Genomic DNA, 22,483 nt, shown 5'->3' on the forward strand with positions numbered 1-22,483 from the left:
GGATATCACAGATATTATGGGGACGGTTATATCGTCACTGCGGATCTCTAGACTGTCCGGATATCACAGATATTATGGATCCGGTTATATAGTCACTGCGGATCTCTAGACTGTCCGGATATCACAGATATTATGGATCCGGTTATATCGTCACTGCGGATCTCTGGACTGTCTGGATGTCACAGATATTATGGATCCGGTTATATCGTCACTGCGGATCTCTAGACTGTCTGGATATCACAGATATTATGGATCCGGTTATATCGTCACTGCGGATCTCTGGACTGTCTGGATATCACAGATATTATGGATCCGGTTATATCGTCACTGCGGATCTCTAGACTGTCTGGATATCACAGATATTATGGATCCGGTTATATCACCACTGCGGATCTCTAGACTGGATATCACAGATATTATGGATCCGGTTATATCACCTATTATGGATCCGGTTATATCGTCACTGCGGATCTCTGGACTGTCTGGATATCACAGATATTATGGATCCGGTTATATCGTCACTGCGGATCTCTGGACTGTCTGGATATCACAGATATTATGGATCCGGTTATATCGTCACTGCGGATCTCTGGACTGTCTGGATATCACAGATATTATGGATCCGGTTATATCGTCACTGCGGATCTCTAGACTGTCTGGATATCACTGATATTATGGATCCGGTTATATCGTCACTGCGGATCTCTGGACTGTCTGGATATCACAGATATTATGGATCCGGTTATAACGTCACTGCAGATCTCTGGACTGTCTGGATATCACATACATGATGGATCCGGTTATATCGTCACTGCGGATCTCTAGACTGTCTGGATATCACAGATATTATGGATCCGATTATATCGTCACTGCGGATCTCTAGACTGTCTGGATATCACAGATATTATGGGGACGGTTATATCGTCACTGCGGATCTCTAGACTGTCCGGATATCACAGATATTATGGATCCGGTTATATAGTCACTGCGGATCTCTAGACTGTCTGGATATCACAGATATTATGGGGACGGTTATATCGTCACTGCGGATCTCTAGACTGTCCGGATATCACAGATATTATGGATCCGGTTATATAGTCACTGCGGATCTCTAGACTGTCCGGATATCACAGATATTATGGATCCGGTTATATCGTCACTGCGGATCTCTGGACTGTCTGGATGTCACAGATATTATGGATCCGGTTATATCGTCACTGCGGATCTCTAGACTGTCTGGATATCACAGATATTATGGATCTGGTTATATCGTCACTGCGGATCTCTGGACTGTCTGGATATCACAGATATTATGGATCCGGTTATATCGTCACTGCGGATCTCTAGACTGTCTGGATATCACAGATATTATGGATCCGGTTATATCACCACTGCGGATCTCTAGACTGGATATCACAGATATTATGGATCCGGTTATATCACCACTGCCGATCTCTAGACCGTCTGGATATCACAGATATTATGGATCCGGTTATATCGTCACTGCGGATCTCTGGACTGTCTGGATATCACAGATATTATGGATCCGGTTATATCGTCACTGCGGATCTCTGGACTGTCTGGATATCACAGATATTATGGATCCGGTTATATCGTCACTGCGGATCTCTGGACTGTCTGGATATCACAGATATTATGGATCCGGTTATATCGTCACTGCGGATCTCTAGACTGTCTGGATATCACTGATATTATGGATCCGGTTATAGTCTCACTGCAGATCTCTAGACTGTCTGGATATCACAGATATTATGGATCCGGTTATATCGTCACTGCGGATCTCTGGACTGTCTGGATATCACAGATATTATGGATCCGGTTATATTGTCACTGCGGATCTCTAGACTGTCTGGATATCACAGATATTATGGATCCGGTTATATCGTCACTGCGGATCCCTGGACTGTCTGGATATCACAGATATTATGGATCCGGTTATATCATCACTGCGGATCTCTGGACTGTCTGGATATCACAGATATTATGGATCCGGTTATGTCGTCACTGCGGATCTCTGGACTGTCTGGATATCACAGATATTATGGATCCGGTTATATTCTCACTGCGGATCTCTAGACTGTCTGGATATCACAGATATTATGGATCCGGTTATATCGTCACTGTGGATCTCTGGACTGTCTGGATATCACAGATATTATGGATCCGGTTATATCGTCACTGTGGATCTCTGGACTGTCTGGATATCACAGATATTATGGATCCGGTTATATCATCACTGCGGATCTCTGGACTGTCTGGATATCACAGATATTATGGATCCGGTTATATCGTCACTGCGGATCTCTAGACTGTCTGGATATCACAGATATTATGGATCCGGTTCTATCGTCACTGCAGATCTCTGGACTGTCTGGATATCACAGATATTATGGATCCGGTTATATCGTCACTGCGGATCTCTAGACTTTCTGGATATCACAGATATTATGGATCCGGTTATATGGTCACTGCGGATCTCTAGACTGTCTGGCTATCACAGATATTATGGATCCGGTTATATCGTCACTGCGGATCTCTGGACTGTCTGGATATCACAGATATTATGGATCCTGTTATATCGTCACTGCGGATCTCTGGACTGTCTGGATATCACAGATATTATGGATCCGGTTATATCGTCACTGCGGATCTCTGGACTGTCTGGATATCACAGATATTATGGATCCGGTTATATCGTCACTGCGGATCTCTAGACTGTCTGGATATCACAGATATTATGGATCCGGTTATTTAGTCACTGCGGATCTCTAGACTGTCTGGATATCACAGATATTATGGATCCGGTTATATCATCACTGCGGATCTCTGGACTGTCTGGATATCACAGATATTATGGATCCGGTTACATCGTCACTGCGGATCTCTGGACTGTCTGGATATCACAGATATTATGGATCCGGTTATATCATCACTGCGGATCTCTGGACTGTCTGGATATCACAGATATTATGGATCCGGTTACATCGTCACTGCGGATCTCTGGACTGTCTGGATATCACAGATATTATGGATCCGGTTATATCGTCACTGCGGATCTCTGGACTGTCTGGATATCACAGATATTATGGATCCGGTTATATCGTCACTGCGGATCTCTGGACTGTCTGGATATCACAGATATTATGGATCCGGTTATATCGTCACTGCGGATCTTTGGACTGTCTGGATATCACAGATATTGTGGATCCGGTTATATCGTCACTGCGGATCTCTGGACTGTCTGGATATCACAGATATTATGGATCTGGTTATATCGTCACTGTGGATCTCTGGACTGTCTGGATATCACAGATATTGTGGATCCGGTTATATCGTCACTGCGGATCTCTAGACTGTCTGGATATCACAGATATTATGGATCTGGTTATATCGTCACTGTGGATCTCTGGACTGTCTGGATATCACAGATATTATGGATCCGGTTATATCGTCACTGCCGATCTCTGGACTGTCTGGATATCACAGATATTATGGATCCGGTTATATCGTCACTGCGGATCTCTAGACTGTCTGGATATCACAGATATTATGGATCCGGTTATATCGTCACTGCGGATCTCTAGACTGTCTGGATATCACAGATATTATGGATCCGGTTATATCGTCACTGCGGATCTCTGGACTGTCTGGATATCACAGATATTATGGATCCGGTTATATCGTCACTGCAGATCTCTAGACTGTCCGGATATCACAGATATTATGGATCCGGTTATATCGTCACTGCGGATCTCTGGACTGTCTGGATATCACAGATATTATGGATCCGGTTATATCGTCACTGCGGATCTCTGGACTGTCTGGATATCACAGATATTATGGATCCGGTTATATCGTCACTGCAGATCTCTAGACTGTCCGGATATCACAGATATTATGGATCCGGTTATATCGTCACTGCGGCTCTCTAGACTGTCCGGATATCACAGATATTATGGATCCGGTTATATCGTCACTGCGGATCTCTGGACTGTCCGGATATCACAGATATTATGGATCCGGTTATATTCTCACTGTGGATCTCTGGACTGTCTGGATATCACAGATATTATGGATCCGGTTATATTCTCACTGTGGATCTCTGGACTGTCTGGATATCACAGATATTATGGATCCGGTTATATCGTCACTGCGGATCTCTGGACTGTCTGGATATCACAGATATTATGGATCCGGTTATAATGTAACTGCGGATCTCTGGACTGTCTGGATATCACAGATATTATGGATCCGGTTATATCGTCACTGCGGATCTCTAGACTGTCTGGATATCACAGATATTATGGATCCGGTTATATCGTCACTGCGGATCTCTAGACTGTCTGAATATCACAGATATTATGGATCCGGTTACATCGTCACTGCGGATCTCTGGACTGTCTGGATATCACAGATATTATGGATCCGGTTATATCGTCACTGCGGATCTCTGGACTGTCTGGATATCACAGATATTATGGATCCGGTTATAATGTAACTGCGGATCTCTGGACTGTCTGGATATCACAGATATTATGGATCCGGTTATATCGTCACTGCGGATCTCTAGACTGTCTGGATATCACAGATATTATGGATCCGGTTATATCGTCACTGCGGATCTCTAGACTGTCTGAATATCACAGATATTATGGATCCGGTTATATCGTCACTGCAGGTCTCTAGACTGTCTGGATATCACAGATATTATGGATCCGGTTATATCGTCACTGCGGATCTCTAGACTGTCTGGATATCACAGATATTATGGATCCGGTTATATCATCACTGCGGATCTCTGGACTGTCTGGATATAACAGATATTATGGATCCGGTTATATCGTCACTGCGGATCTCTGGACTGTCTGGATATCACAGATATTATGGATCCGGTTATATCATCACTGCGGATCTCTGGACTGTCTGGATATCACAGATATTATGGATCCGGTTATATCGTCACTGCGGATCTCTGGACTGTCTGGATATCACAGATATTATGGATCCGGTTATATCGTCACTGCGGATCTCTGGACTGTCTGGATATCACAGATATTATGGATCCGGTTATATCGTCACTGCGGATCTCTGGACTGTCTGGATATCACAGATATTATGGATCCGGTTATATCGTCACTGCGGATCTCTGGACTGTCTGGATATCACAGATATTATGGATCCGGTTATATCGTCACTGCGGATCTCTAGACTGTCTGGATATAACAGATATTATGGATCCGGTTATATCGTCACTGCGGATCTCTGGACTGTCTGGATATCACAGATATTATGGATCCGGTTATATCGTCACTGCGGATCTCTTGACTGTCTGGATATCACAGATATTATGGATCCGGTTATATCGTCACTGTGGATCTCTGGACTGTCTGGATATCACAGATATTATGGATCCGGTTATATCGTCACTGCGGATCTCTAGACTGTCTGGATATCACAGATATTATGGATCCGGTTATATCGTCACTGCGGATCTCTAGACTGTCTGGATATCACAGATATTATGGATCCGGTTATATCGTCACTGCGGATCTCTAGACTGTCTGGATATCACAGATATTATGGATCCGGTTATATCGTCACTGTGGATCTCTGGACTGTCTGGATATAACAGATATTATGGATCCGGTTATATCGTCACTGCGGATCTCTAGACTGTCTGGATATCACAGATATTATGGATCCGGTTATATCATCACTGCAGATCTCTGGACTGTCTGGATATCACAGATATTATGGATCCGGTTATATCGTCACTGCGGATCTCTTGACTGTCTGGATATCACAGATATTATGGATCCGGTTATATCATCACTGTGGATTTATGGACTGTCTGGATATCACAGATATTATGGATCCGGTTATATCATCACTGTGGATCTCTGGACTGTCTGGATATCACAGATATTATGGATCCGGTTATATCGTCACTGTAGATAGCACCATACACAGCCCCCTGTAAATAGCACCAAACACAGCTCCCCTGTAGATAGCGTCACACACATTCCCCCTGTAGATCGCTCCACACACAGCCCCCCTGTACATAGCTACACACACAGCCCCCCTGTAGGTACCGCAACACAACCCCCTTATACTTTGTGCCACAATGCCGGCAGAGCGGAGAGCGGTAGAGGTCGCCGGCCCTACTGCTGCCACTCACCGTCAGAAGAAGGCAGGAGTCTTGAAGTGGTGTTCTCACTGGTGTCGATGCCGGCCCGGGAGTGGACCAGTCCAGTCACCTGACCTGTCACCGGACCGGTGAGGTCAGATGACAGGTCAGGTGACTGGACTGGTCCACGGCCGTGCCGGCATCAATCCAAGTGAGAACACCGCCGCAAGACTCCTGCCTTCTTCTGATCGCTGCTGCAGTCGTCTGGCATGCAGGGCGCCTGTCAGCAGCGATCGGCTGTTTTGATACAGCTGCAGCGCCCAGAGGGACATTTTGCAGACCGCCGGGGACGGTGGGACACCGGTGAGAAACCGGGATTGTCCCGCCGGTTCCAGGATGGTTGGGAGGTATGAAAAAGCTGAGGAAACCTGCTGATTAGTCAGTGCCCAGACAGGCAACTCTTTTGTATTGTTTCTATGCTGGAATAGTTCTTCATTTTTGGACTACAATAAAGCGAAGTGTGGACTTTAAACTTAAACTGTATTCACATTTTCATGACCTTCTTAAGTAGAGTCGTGTGATATTGAATCTTCTTATCTTCCCTTTCCCTCCTCTCAACTCAAGAAAGACACGTGACAACCGAGGTTGGATGTGAAATGGCCACAGCAGCCGTTTATTGATTTACAACATTTAGAAAATGCAATTTAATCCGAAACATTCGGATAAACACAAGGAATTCAACTAAAAAATTCCTTCTATAATTCACATGACCCGACATGGGTCAGTATGCAAATAAAACCACATCAATAATAATAACAACAACATAAAATAACATAAAGTCCGCCAGGGGAAGTCCTTGAAGTTCTTTTCCGTTTATTTACCTTGAGTTATCCATCTGCAACCACCAACTCTTTACCTCCAGCCGTAAAGCATCTCGGAGACACCGATCACCTCTGCAGATGGCTCCAACCAGAAGACCAGATCAAAGGGATAACACCCTATGGAGTCTTCCCAATATTATACCTTTCTGGGGGACACATACCCCCGATGAGACCCCCCCCCACACCAGTTCGTACTAACCAGCCTCAAGGACTCCCCCCGCCACAGCGAAATAGGCCTTTACCACCTTAAGCCTGTTAGTCCCTCCAAACCACAACCGCCCTTTCAATCCCCACTGCTAGGGAGAGGCTCCACAAATCCATCCCAACCTCGGTAAGATGCACTCCATCACTCCTCCAAAGATTACCTTCCCCTGACTCCAAATCCCTGTGACAATTACACAAACAATGAAACAGTACAGTGCTGATAACAACTGTGGGCAGACGTAAGTGTGAAACCTGTTGGACTCCCAATGCGACGCACACCCTCGTCCAGCCCCCAACGCACAGCCTCGGTCGCCATGCCGATGCAAAACAAATGAGAAGCGTAATGGGCAGAACTGACTCCGACCTCAGATAAGCATTTTTTAAACACAGCGCAAAATTGGTACCTGGAAAGGAATGTTCCATTCTAATGACGGATAAAAGGTAATTCAGGTCCCCCCATCTGTGGCCTAAAAACAAGCATGCAACTAACAAGACATACAGCCGACCCCGGGAGAGCAAACAACACTATCCGCTTCCATCTTGGAACGCCGCAAAAACAATTCCAGTCTGTCCCCATACAGACGTGCATCCTCCTGCATCAAGTCCCCCGCCCGCGATGTACTCGGAGAAACCAACTCGCCCAATCTAAGTGCTCCAAAAAACGCGAGGGAAAACGCTAGGCAAAACAGCTGAACCTCAAAAGACGAATTACAGACTGACTCAACAGATGTGCCCAAGGAGCAGAGGAGAGTAACTGACACAGGCCGCCCCTGATCTAATACCGCCCTGCCTCAACGCAAACCTTTTAAAGCTTGCCCAACCAAAAAACCCTTGGTCACATCCCGTAAACCCCGCAACTTAAAACCAAAAGCCAAAGCAGATACGAAACGATTAACCTTAGCCACAGAAAACCCTGCCTCATAAGCGTCCCCCAACCAATACAACAAGTACACCAACCTGTCTTGATCTGAGCTGACGTCACCTAAACCTCTAACCCACTCCTCCCACTGCCGCCAACTAGCAGAATATGCGATCCACGTTGAGCTCGACAAAGACCTTCAGATCAAACTTCCCGTGGCACCGAAACCAGGTCCCATAAATGGACAGATCCGCTCCCGGCGCCAGTTGTCGGAAACGATCCCACTGCGAGCGAGAAAACGCATCAGCGATACAATTGTTCACTCCCGGCACATGCACTTCAACCACCCACATATTCAAAGACAAACCAGCACCAGGTGACGCAACAACTGAACCACGGGCGGAGATGATGCCGAGATGTTATTAATCGCTAATACCACACCCATATTATCACAATGGAAGCGAACCTTTTTATCCCTGAGCTTGTCCCCCCAAATGGTCATAACAACCACGATGGGGAACAGCTCGAGCAGGGCCAAGTTACGCGTGAGACCACTGACCACCCAGCTTGATGGCCAACAGTAAGCGCCAAAACCGCCCAACCCTGCCGCATTAGTAAAAAGGTCTAGATCGCACGTATCCTGCACCGGAGACATCCAGGGGGATCTACCATTGTATTGACCGAGAAAATCGTCCCAAACCCTTAAGTCCGCCCGATGTCCTACCCCTATCCTCACAAAATGATGCAGTTCTCGTACGCCCGCTGTCGCTGCTGCCAAACGTCTGCAAAAACCTCTTCCCATGGGCATAATATGACACGCAAAGTTTAGCTTCCCAAGCAGGGACTGAAGACCGCGCAAGGTAATTTTCTTTAAGTGACAAGCTCGTCTCACCTCCTGACGCAGCAAATTTAACTTATCCTCAGGAAGTCTGCACTCCATCGCAAACAAATCTATCTCGATTCCTAAAAAACAGATAGTGGTGACTGGGCCCTCTTTTTTTCCTGGCGCTAGTGGAATCCCAAATTCCCTCGCACATTTTTGTAAGGAGTACAACAATAGGGGAACTGTTGGGGCCGACAAACAAAAAATCATCGAGGTAATGGATTAAAGAATCAAACCCAGCTACACCCTTCATTACCCATTCCACAAAGCAACTAAACACTTCAAAGCATGCGCAAGAAAGAGAGCACCCCGTAGGAAGGCAACGATCGACATAGAACCCCCCATTCCAGAAACATCCAAACAGCCATTGGCTGGCAACAATCGGAAAGCCGCTTCGATGTCAGTTTTTGCCAACAACGCACCGGCCCCCGCCCGCCCACCGAACTAAAACCACTGCTTTGTCAAACGACGTGTAGACTACTGAGCATAAATTGTGATCGATGCCGTCAATAACTGACGACCCCCTGGGAAAAGACAGATGTTGAATCAAACAAAATTTTTGTGGCTCACACTTTGGCACTATTCCCAGGGGGGAGACAACCAAATTCTCTACTGGTGGATCGAAGAAGGGGCCTGCCATACGACCTAACGAAACCTCCTTAATAAGTTTTACCGAAACGACCTCGGAGTGCTGATAAGCCAATTTAAGATTACGCCGTGTCACCGGGACCTCATGAGGGGGAGGGGCAATAACAAAACCAAAACAAAACCCGTCATAAAGTAATTTTGCCACAATCCTTTCGGGGTATTCATTTAGATAAGGGGCCATCTTTTCCAACCTCACCGGCGTCACCCCCTTGACCAGCAGAGTTGGATTGGGTACCCGACCGCTTTCCCTTCCGCATACATTTCGAAGGCCCGTGGGAAGACCCGTTGCATTGTGAACAAATTTGCTTAAACTTACAGATGGCCCCGAACATACACTGGTCGTCGTTGAATTGCAAGCAAAACCCAAGTTTTGTACCAGAGCCCTGTCCGGCCTGACTGGACCAACCCACCTGCCCAACGCTCCCGGGAAAGGACTGTTTAACTGGGGCAGTAACCCATAACCACAAAGCGATATCTTTCTCATCCCACCTAAAGGATCGCTTTACACTGACGAAATTGCTCGTCGTAACGCAACCACGCCTGACCGCCATACGCTCTATGAGCCTCACAGATGGCATCCAAATAGCAGAACAGCGCCGAGAGGATTTCCAGCACCTTTTCCCCGATCACACTTGCCAAAATGGCAAAAGCCTGAAGCCAATTCACGAACGTCTGCGGGATAAGTCTATACCACCTACATTCCTCCTCACCCTTTTTACTCTTGTCTCGCTTGCTTTTGTCCAAATTAAACTTTGCAAGCGGCAGAAGAGAAAACATTTCTACGTATTCATCTTTCCAAATCCGCTCATGGACTTCTTCCTTAAGGTGAGCCTCTAACGGGCCCTCAAAACATACATACACTTCGCCACGAGCACGATCATCAAGGCGGATCCTATCCCCGTCCTTTTGCGCCTCGGTTTGAACTGACACCGCAACCGCCCCCCTCGACGTCCCCAATGGTTTCCCGACAATGGGCCGCGACTGTGTCGTCCCCTCAATGTCACGTGAACCGTCCCAGACTACTACCGGGGACGCCGCTGGGACTGCTGGCACATACGCCCTATCCAAGCGCCCGATTAACTCGCGCAAAAAACACACTAAATCGGCTAAACCATCACGCCCTGCGACACCACTAATGACGTCCGATGAATCTGTGCTCTCCGGCCCCCCACCCACTACACCCGACATAAAAATTGCAGAATAAGGCAAAGAAGGTGCTATACACTCACCAGGATGCCCAGGCGCTGTGCTCCGCCAGCCGGAAAGTCCTGAACATGCTGAGGCTCTTCCAACTCGCCATCTTCCATCTTATCCACCGCTGACGTCTGGCAATCACATTGGCATCTTTGACACGGGGATCCCGGAGTGCTGGTAGATGGGCCGCTGACCTGCCGCCCGACAGAGGGGACCCAGACTTCAGACAGAATATTGCGTCTCACTGCTGCTGAGGATCGATGAGTCCTCCCTGAAGACGCCAGCCCCCTGGTCGGAACATCACCATGCAGGGCATCCGTCGACATCACACCTGGCATGGCATCAGAAGGAGGGGGTGTGACTGGGAGCCCAAGCTGCGACTCCGTTAACTGCCGAGCCCCGCCACGGCTGAGGATTCCTGCCAGGTTCGCAGCCTCTGAGTGGGGATATCCATCCAAGATGTCTGGCCTGCAGCGTCCCTAGAGGGGCTCCTCCTGCTGCGCCTGACCCGCTGGACGACCTCCGGGCTAAGCCTTGCTGGCAGGCGAGAACGCCGGGAGCGGCGAGGTGAGAAGGCCTGAACAGCCACCGCCCCCGAGGATGCAGTAAAGTCCCCGCTCCGTGAAGGAGCACTACTAGGAAATAATTCCCCTCCCGCCCCCATGCCACCGGAAGTGGAGAGGGGGCCGGGGGAGGGGAGCATGTGCGGGCCAGGAGTGGTCACAAAACGCCGAGCGCTGCGGAGAGGGGGGCCAGATGGAGGTACCCTGGCCATCACAGCGACCTGCCCTTCTAGCCACCCTGGACCATGGTGCACAGCAGCAGCACGGAGCTGCTCCAGCAGTCTGTTAGCGGACGCCATGAGGACACAGAAGGTAAGAACTGCTATTTACTAGTTGTTCTTCCCGCTGCTTCCCGCTCAATGCCAAAAACAGCGGGAGGAACAGCATACCCAACCCTCTACTCCTCCTCCCCTAGCTCCTCCTGCCATCCCCTGCACTGCCCCCTACACAACCCAAAGTATTAACCCCCTCCCTCCTATAACGGTCATGGAGGCTTCCCCTTATGTTTTGTGGGCTGCAGTCCAGCCTCTTCTTTACTGACAGTTAAGCCCTGTGCACAGATCCTAACAATATAAATAATTATAATTTCCATGGCGATGCTGCCACAGGCTTAATTGATGTGGTGTTATTGTGCGCTCAGGACCTGTGGTCACGTGTTTTGAACTGTGCAGATCCTCAAGGCAGGAAAGCTCACTTCTACTTAATACTGTCCAGGCTATAGTGGCTTACGCTGTCTATTGCATGTGTCGGGTTATACAGTCCAAGCACCATCTTTGACTGTATTTTACATGCCATTAAAGGTGTGAGGATGCAACCAGCATGGGGGCGCTGCGTACCTCGTGTTCAGCTGGGGTAAAATGATAAAAGACGGTTGTTCCCACTAATTAGGATTCAGTGCACGGCTATGGTTGTAGTGATGGCTGGTGGGGATGCCAGGGAGCCTCCCCGCAAGAAAAAAGAATTGTACGGTGGGTGGAGATGCCAGGGGGCCACCCTGTAAGAGAGTGCTGTTAGCCAAGTGGTGTTTCCAGGAAGCCTCCCTGCAAAAGAGACAGAAAAGGAGCAAAGAGAAAAAAGGTTCTAAAGATAAAGAGGACTTTACCGCTGCATCAGGAAGAAGGTTTTGTCCAGAAGTCACGTTTGTGAGCCGCCATTGCCGACTTGCCCACATTTTGCCACCATCTTGCTGTGTAGTGTTGCAGAAGAGCGAGCCTCTCACGTGTGAGAAAATCTCTGTGCTTTTCCAATTGTGGCCGAATTTCAGTGCAAAGACCGTTCATGGCATTGAAATCTGACTGCGACATGACTGAGGTATGTTTGATGTCTATGACCTCCCACCAGTAACCCAAATAATGGACCACAACCTGAAATTCGCGTAAAGGACACAGCAGCCATTTATTAAATACACAAAATATTCAAATGCAATAATAATATAACCGTAATATAAAAATATCTTATAAATGACCATCCTGCAATATTCATCACACATTCTCCAGTTACAGGATCCTGGAAGGCACTTCAGCCATTATATTTAACTCCATCCTTTCCTTGTCAGGTCTGGACTTATTGCCCTACAGCCGTGCTGCACCTGACCCGAGGGCACCAACCATCTCCAAGACCTCCCGTCCTGGGGACCCTGCCCATCAGGAATGTATGCAAAACCAGCTGGGTAACCACTCCCGGCCCCTCCAATACTACCCATGGTTAAACGCCCCGAGTTCTTTCCCAACAATCTCCTATGTTGTTATCCTTCTTGCCATTACGTGCCTTCAAAGACCCCTCCTCCTGCCGCCACGACATTCATGTGTGACCCCTTACACATGATTGTCCCTCCACAACCGCAGGGCTTTCTCCAGGCCGTCCTTAATGACCAGGGTCCACATATCCAGCCCTACTTCATTCAAATGGACCCTGTCCAACCGAAGAAAGCCAACCTCATCCCCCTCCAACTCTCTATGATGCACTACAACACCACCATTGCGAGCCACAAATTTTCCAATCACTTTGTTAACCTTCGCTCTGGCACGATTCAAACTGTGCACCGAACGCTCCTGCCGCCAAACCCTGCGAGCAACAATATCCGACCAAATAATAATCAAGCCCGGAAATAATGACCATAAACGCAACAAATCCAATTTAAGATCCCGCATCAGATCCCTATACGACCTTATTCCCAAATCATTACCTCCCAGGTGCACGACCAAAATATCAGGCGCCCTATCCAACCCTGCAAAGAACCGGAGCTCTGGTAAACGCCTGCACCACAGCATGCCCCGCAGACCCAACCATATGACCTGAACCTCGGACTGGTCCAAGCCCAACTGTCGTCCAGCCGGACGAACATCAGCCCGAACACCTCTCCAGTGCACGTATGAGGGCCCCATGATCCACATCAAACAGGGGCCCGCACCTAGAACAAAATACACAAGAAGATTAAGACATCAAAATCAAACAACAACCCACCACCCAGGCATTCTACAAATCCTACCGTCCCAAAGTACCCTAAAGCAAATGGGGGCGGACATAAATCCTGTATCTGTCCAACTTCCACCTGCCTATCTTTTTCACCATAGCCGGGGATAAACCCCACCTAGCCGACTCAGTGGCCGCGCCAATGCGAAACAAATGGGAACTATATTCAAAGCCCACCCGCCCAGACAACAGAACACATTTCCGAAAAACCTGCACAAACTGATTATTTAGATAGAGACAAACCATCAGCACGGACCAACAAAGATACCGGCTCCGCAGGCCTAACTGCCACATAATCCAGAAAACAGCGAACTGGACCCTGGTAACGCCCCCAGGAACACCAAGAAACCTTTCCCTGCTTGATCAGTCTTTGATCTGCGGAGCAAGCACGACAGGGAGGACCCGTTTAATGCAACATCCAAAAACAACAACCCCCCAGCCACCCGCTTGCTTGTTGCCACCAACGCGGAGATCCTAAAAGCACCAAAGAAAGCCAACAAGAAAGCGTGAACAGCAGAACCTCAAACTGGGACGCACAAACAGCCCGCAGCTGCCCACAAAGTGATTCCAATAGATCAAAAGATACCGGCTTCCTATAGTCCCTGGACACTGAACCTTTTCTAAACTCCTTCATTGCCTGCCTAACCAAGAAGGACTTAGTCGCATCCTCTTCCCCTTTTATCTGAAACCAAAGCAATGGCCGAAAACTGCCTAGCCATGCCCGAGGAAGACACCCTTTAGCTACAGGACTTTACTATAAAATACATCAAGCATGCTAACCGATCCCCGGCATCATGTCTCACCTGAGCACTCCACAACAAGCCTTCCCGAACCTGTCAAATTGTACTGTACTCCTTCCATGTGGCCCCACGGACAGACCGCTGAATCAACGACATCGCTTCTGTCATACCACCTTCCAAAGATGCTCCGGGCAAACAATACCATGAGTCTCCGCGCCAAGCGCCAGCAGACGAAACCTGTCCCACTGTTGACGAGAAAGGGAATCAGTCAGAGAATTAAGCCCCCCTGGAACATGAACTGCCACAAAATGCGAATTCAACACCAACCCCCTCATAACCAAGTGTCGCAACAATCGTTATACCGGAGGGGGATTGGCCGTATGAGCATTGATGGCCTGAACCACTCCCAAATTATCACACACAAAACGCCCAGATGATCTGCGCTGGAGTGTGTCGTCACTTCTGGTCCGGCCGACACTGACATAGACACCGGTCTGTCTGGCACTTCCGGGCTGTCTGTCGAAGGCAGGAGGAGGGAAGATGGTTGCAGTCCCTCTCTCCCTGCCACCTCCGATCCTGCCCGCCTGCCGGGAAGCCTCCTAGCCCCCGAGCCTGGCGCCCACTTAGGAGGAGGGGCCCTGTTGGGGCTCCCATGGCATCGACGGGACAGAGGAGTTACCTCAGGAGAAAGCCTCTCCGGAAGACTGGAACGCCGGCTCCTGCAGCCCACCCTGCCTGTGGGGCTGGCAACTGCTACAGGAGGCATAGCCCCCACAAATTGTTGCTTCAGCCAGCCAGGACCATGAACAAGCGCCGCATCACGGATCCGGGACATCATGGACGCAGCGGCCATCGTTCAGGTAAGCACACGAAACTACCTGCAGAAACTTTCTTCTCCTGTTGTCCAGCAGGAAAGAGGGCTGCCTCTATCCCACCAGGGCTTATATGTACCATAATCCTCCCCTAACTTAAAGATCCACCCCTAAGCCAAACCCCTTCTGACTTAACCATTTAATAGGATTTAAACTAGCATATAAATATAAATATAAATATATAGCTATGCCCAAACCACCTCATCATGCGCGCTCTTCATTACGTTGGGTTTACTGCAACTCTAAGCAAACTTTCCGGGACAGTTTACAAAAGCCTGGAAGGAAACATCACAAGCCCCAACCTGAACCCCATACAAAGAGAAAGCACGGGTCCGAGCACCGAGGCCAATAACCTGACTGAGGAACGGGTGGAGAGAGAAGCTTGTGGAAGGCGACTGCTCAGAAATCTCTGCGATCCCATAGTCTGGATTATACAGGACACGTGAATGCGGGGGGATTATTACTTTCGTTACACCGGGTGGCGGGGGATATTTTTGGACTGTGGTTTATTAGGGATCTTCTTCCCTCTCCATAGTTGAACCTGATATGTTACACGGTGGAGACGTCTTCTCTTTCCTCCTCTCATCGTTATCTTCTACGTCTGGATTCACATATCGAGTATTTGTTGCAGATTTTTAAGTCATAGAAAGAAGGGGAAATATAAAAGAATAACTTCTACTTCTTCATCCTCCTGGACCCACTTCTGGCTTTGGCTCAAAAACCTGCATCAAAATTGTGATGTGTGAATCCAGCCCAACTCTTCACCGCCTGTGGTCCGGTCCTGTTTCCAGCCCGGCCTGGTTGGTTAGTGGCGCTGCTGATCTCTACCAGTCAATCCTGTGATCTGCTGATAAGAGGCATCTCCTGCACACCCCCCCCCCCCCATTACTCCTATAGATCTAGACACGGAGTAGATTCTGGGGCCGTGTCCTATACATTATATACAGAACTAAATAATTAATATGAACAATATAACATTAGAAACCTCAACTCCACTTACGACTGCTGACGATGGAGAACACGGCTGCGGTCACAGGAAGCATTTTAAAGGAAAGTCGAAAACTCTATACAAATGACTGAGCATCAGATATCACCCCATGAGCGGCGGGCCGGGGTGCGGCACCAGGTCCAGAGTAACCCCACAGTCGCACCTTGTTACATAGTCAGGAGTCCAGCTACCCCCCCCCCCCCTCATCCTGACGTGTTGAGCAGCAGCAATAAAGAAGCTCCAAGAGGCAGAAAACAATTGTCAGAAGAAATCCCCGGATTATCCCCCATCTCCAACATCTACTGCAGGAAATGTCCAATATTATGTCCTCCGAGACGTCCCAAACCAAGTGATAAAGACTCAGTCCTGGATTGTCCTGAGGATGTGACAGACATTTATGATTCCTACTGATCATCTCAGGTTCTATCCCCGCACTTCACAGACAACAGCAGTGATCAAAAAACCATCCGTCCGCCATCATTCCCCTGATAAATCAATGTTTTTGGTCGGTGATATTTCTACATAGCAGATAAATGACTTGTAAGTGAAATAGAAAAACCAGAGCCAACAATTAGAACCTGCGAGCCGCTCATTCTGAGGAATTGACTCATTAATTGTTCACAATAATCGCAGTGAGGCGGCAAATTGGTGAAATCCTTCATTCTGTGGAATAACAGGGGTCAGTTTTGGCCCTTATTTAAGATGGAATTCGTGCGTTTCTCGTTTACCGCAGCCGATCCAGCCGAGGGCAAGGACCCTGAGAAGGACATCAGCCGAGCCTGCGGGGCATGAATGTGGGGTAAAGTTGTTGGGTACAATTGTGTTTTGTATATTTGGTGGATTCTGCGGGATGGCGGCGCAGAGTGACGTGGGGATCTGGATCGGGGATCGGACGTCCACGTTATGGAGGACGCAGCGCACAATTTGATTTCTTTCTTTCTTTAGTTTCTGATTTATTGTATAGGGAGGAGATAAGCGTCTATTTCTGGATATGAGGAGCTGCCGCTTACGTCCGGCGCCGTTTTAGTGACCGGGATCATTATTTCAGTTTTTTGTCTAATCAGTGGGATCAAGTGATCGAGGATCGAGTGATCACAATGACGGCCTCGTCCAGGACGTCAGTGATCAGACGACTTATATATACGGATTGTAGACGGAAACCTCGGGCGGCTCTGAACATCCGTTACTTTATCATCCCAACACCCTCCAGTGGATTCAGAATGTGTAACATCTGCCGACTGGCAACTTCCAGGGTAGACAAAGCTACGAAAAGTAAGTACACCCATGTGTTACACAAACCTCACAGATCTGGAAACAGTAAGTGCCCCCTTGGCTCCAATCCCGGGTACTGGCCCCGTGGCAGACACAACCTCCGGCAGATGTTTCTTATACTGCCGGACTGTGACATCCCTCCTTTACTTCAGCAGTTCCTGGGTGGGAGTTACTGGGATGTTGAGGGTAATTGTCCTGATACAATGTCCACTTTCTGCTGAGTTTGATCTTCTGAGCGATGCTCTCACATTCTCCTCCCGCCATCCCTGGTGCAATGAAGAATCTGAAGTGGATTCCATGATGGTAAAATGCTCAAACCAGAGTATCTCCTCCACCACCATGCCATCACACTGCCTCCCACCATGCCATCACACTGCCTCCACCATGCCATCACACTGCCCCCCACCATGCCATCACACTGCCTCCACCATGCCATCACACTGCCCCCCACCATGCCATCACACTGCCCCCACCATGCCATCACACTGCCCCCACCATGCCATCAAACTGCCCCCACCATGCCATCACACTGCCCCCCACCATGCCATCACACTGCCTCCACCATGCCATCACACTGCCCCACACCATGCCATCACATTGCCCCGACCATGCCATAACACTGCCCACACCATGCCATCACACTGCCTCCACCATCCCATCACACTGCCCCAACCATGCCATCACACTGCCCCCACCATGCCATCACACTGCCACCACCATGCCCCCACCAAGCCATCACACTGCCTCCACCATGCTATCACACTGCCTCCACCATGCCATCACACTGCTTCCACCATGCCATCACACTGCCCCCACCATGCCATCACACTACCTTCACCATCCCATCACACTGCCTCCACCATGCCATCACACTGCCCCCACTATGCCATCACACTGCCAACACCAAGCCATCACACTGCCTCCACCATGCCATAACACTGCCCCCACCATGCTATCACACTGCCTCCACCATGCCATCACACTGCCCCCACCATGCCATCACACTGCCCCCACCATCACACTGCCCCAACCATGCCATCACACTGCCCCCACCATGCCATCACACTGCCACCACCATGCCCCCATCAAGCCATCACACTGCCTCCACCATGCTATCACACTGCCTCCACCATGCCATCACACTGCCTCCACCATGCCATCACACTGCTCCACCATGCCATCACACTACCTTCACCATCCCATCACACTGCCTCCACCATGCCATCACACTGCCCCCACTATGCCATCACACTGCCTCCACCATCCCATCACACTGCCCCCACCATGCCATCAAACTGCCCCCACCATGCCATCACACTGCCTCCACCATGCCATCACCCTGCCTCCACCATCCCATCACACTGCCTCCCCCATCGCACTGCCTCCACCATGCCATCAAACTGCCTCCACCATCACGCTGCCCCCACCATCACACTGCTCCAACCATACCATCACACTGCCTCCACCATCACACTGCCGCCATCATGCCATCACACTGCCTCTACTATGCCATCACACAGCCAACACCAAGCCATCACACTGCCTCCACCATGCCATAACACTGCCCCCACCATCACACTGCCCCCACCATGCCATCAGACTGCTCCCACCATGCCATCACACTGCCATCACACTGCCCCCACCATGCCATCACACTGTTCCCACCATGCCATCACACTGCCCTCACCATGCTATCACACTGCCCCCACCCTGCCATCACACTGCCTCCACCATCCCATCACACTGCCTCCGCCATCCCATCACACTGCCCCCACCCTGCCATCACACTGCCCCCATCCTGCCATCACACTGTCTCCACCATCCCACCACACTGCCTCCACCATGCCATCACACTGCCCCCACCATGCCATCACACTGCCCCCACTATCCCATCACACTGTCTCCACCATGCCATCACACTGCCTCCACCATGCCATCACACTGCCCCCACCATGCCATCACACTGCCTACACCATCACACTGCCCCCACCATGCCATCACACTGCCTCCACCATCACACTGCCCCAACCATGCCATCACACTGCCCCCACCATGCCATCACACTGCCACCACCATGCCATCACACTGCCCCCACCATCACACTGCCCCAACCATGACATCACACTGCCCCCACCATGCCAATACACTGCCACCACCATGCCCCCACCAAGCCATCACACTGCCTCCACCATGCCATCACACTGCCCCCACCATGCCATCACACTACCTTCACCATCCCATCACACTGCCTCCACTATGCAATCACACCGCCCCCACCATGCCATCACACTGCCTCCACCATCCCATCACACTGCCCCCACACTGCCCCAACCATGCCATCTCACTGCCCCCACCATGCCATCACACTGCCCCCACCAAGCCATCACAGTGCATCCACCATGCCATCACACTGCCCCCACCATCACACTGCCCCCACCATGCCATCACACTACCTTCACCACCCCATCACACTGCCTCCACTATGCCATCACACTGCCCCCACCATGCCATCACACTGCCCCCACCATGCCATCACACTGCCCCCTCCATGCCATCACACTGCCCCCACCATGTTTTACAGAGGACGTGGTGGCTTTGGATCATGAGCGGTTCCAAGCCTTCTCCATACTTTCTTTTCCCTTCATTCTGATCCAGGTTGATCTTAGTTTCGCTTCTTTACATGCTGTTTGGCAAAGTCTGATCCGGCCTTTCTATTTTTGAGGCTGATTAATGGTTTGCACCTTGTGGTGAACCCTCTGTATTTGCTCTCATGAAGTCTTCTCTTGATGGGAGACTTAGATACTGATCCACCTACTTCCAGATTGTTCTTCACTTGGGTAGATGTTGTGAAGGGGTTTTTCTTCACCATGGAAAGGATTCTGTGATCATCCACCACTGTTGTCCTCCGTGGACGTCCAGACCTTTTGGAGTTCACCAAATCACCAGTGCGATTTGGCCGCTCCTGACATTTGTGCTTCTCTCTGATGGATTTCTACAGTTTTTTCAGCTTAACGATGGTCGGTGTCACTTGCATTGAGAGCTCCTCTCACCTCATGTTGTGGGTTCACAGCAACAGCTTCCAAATGTAAATGCCGCACCTGGAATTAACTCAAGACCTTTTACCTGCTTAATTGATGATGGATTAACGAGGGAACAGCCCATGCAGGCCATTAAAGAGCTTGTGAGATAATTGTCCAATTACCTTTGGTCCCTTGAAAAAGAGGCAGCTACATATTAAAGAGCAGTAATTCCTAAACCCTTCCTCAAATTAGGATGTGAATACCCTTAAATTAATGCTGAGAGTCTGCACTTTAAGCCCAGATTATATAACTGGATATTCAATATGTTCTGGTAAACAGCTAAAATGCCAAAACTTGTGTAACTGTCCAAATAATTCTGGCCCTAACTGTATCTGTAGAGTGTGTGTCAGCAGTTGTTGTCACTTGATGTTTTATATAAAGATTGAGCATGTCAGCAGCCATTGTCACTGGAGTGTCAGCAACAGTAGTCACAGGGTGTATTATATGTAAAGTGAGCAGCCATGGTGATCGGAAGTATTATGCATTGAGTGAGCGAGTCAGTAGATATTGTTACCGGATGTATTATCTGTAGTGAGTATGTCAGCAGTTGCGGTCACCGGATGTATTATATATTGAGTGAGCGTTTCAGCAGCCATGGTCACCGGAAGTATTATGTATTGAGTGAGCGTGTTGGCAGCCATTGTTACCGGACGAGTATTATCTATAGTGAGATTGTGTCAGCACCTTGGTCAGATGTATTATGTATTGTAGAGTGAGCGTGTCAGCAGTCATTGTCACCGGATGTATTATGTATAGTGAAAATGTCAGCAGGCCTGGTCACCAAACTCATTATTTGTAGTGTCAGCACAACCATGGTCACTGGATATATTCTCTGTAGAGGGGTGTTATTGTCACATGAAGTTTTATGTATAAATTGGGCATGACAGCAGCCATAGTCACCAGATGTATTATCTGTACAGTGAGCATTTCAGCAGCAGTGGTCACTGGATGTATTATCTGTACAGTAAGCGTGTCAGCAGCAGTGGTCACCAGATGCATTATCTGTACAGTGAGCGTTTCAGCAGCAGTGGTCACTGGATGTATTATCTGTACAGTAAGCGTGTCAGCAGCAGTGGTCACAGGATTTATCTGTACAGTGAGCGTGTCAGCAGCAGTGGTCACAGGATTTATTATCTGTACAGTAAGCGTGTCAGCAGTAGTGGTCAGCGGATATATTATCTGTACGGTGAGCGTTTCAGCAGCAGTGGTCACCGGATTTATTATCTATACAGTGAGTGTGTCAGCAGCAGTGGTCAGCGGATGCATTATCTGTAGAGTAAGCATGTCAGCAGAAGTATGTTCTATCTGCAGAGCGAGCATTTAATCAGCCGTGATCACCAGATGTATTATCTGTACAGTGGGCATTTCAGCAGCAGCAGTGGTCACCGAATGTATTATCTGTACAGTTAGCATGTCAGCGCCAGTGGTCAGCGGATTTATTAACTGTAAATTGAGCGTGTCAGCAGCAGTGGTCACCGGATGTATTATCTGTAGAGTAAGCGTGTCAGCAGAAGTACATTCTATCTGCAGAGCAAGTGTTTCATCACCAGATGTGTTATGTGGAGACAGAGCATCACTGAATCGAATCACCATAACTGCACATTTTTCTCACTCATCTGCCAGCAACTACGGTTTTGTTGCAGAATTTAATAAACAGCCAAACTGAAGAACCCCGACCA

The sequence above is a fragment of the Rhinoderma darwinii genome (assembly GCF_050947455.1).
Source record: "Rhinoderma darwinii isolate aRhiDar2 chromosome 5 unlocalized genomic scaffold, aRhiDar2.hap1 SUPER_5_unloc_2, whole genome shotgun sequence".
NCBI lineage: Eukaryota > Metazoa > Chordata > Amphibia > Anura > Rhinodermatidae > Rhinoderma > Rhinoderma darwinii.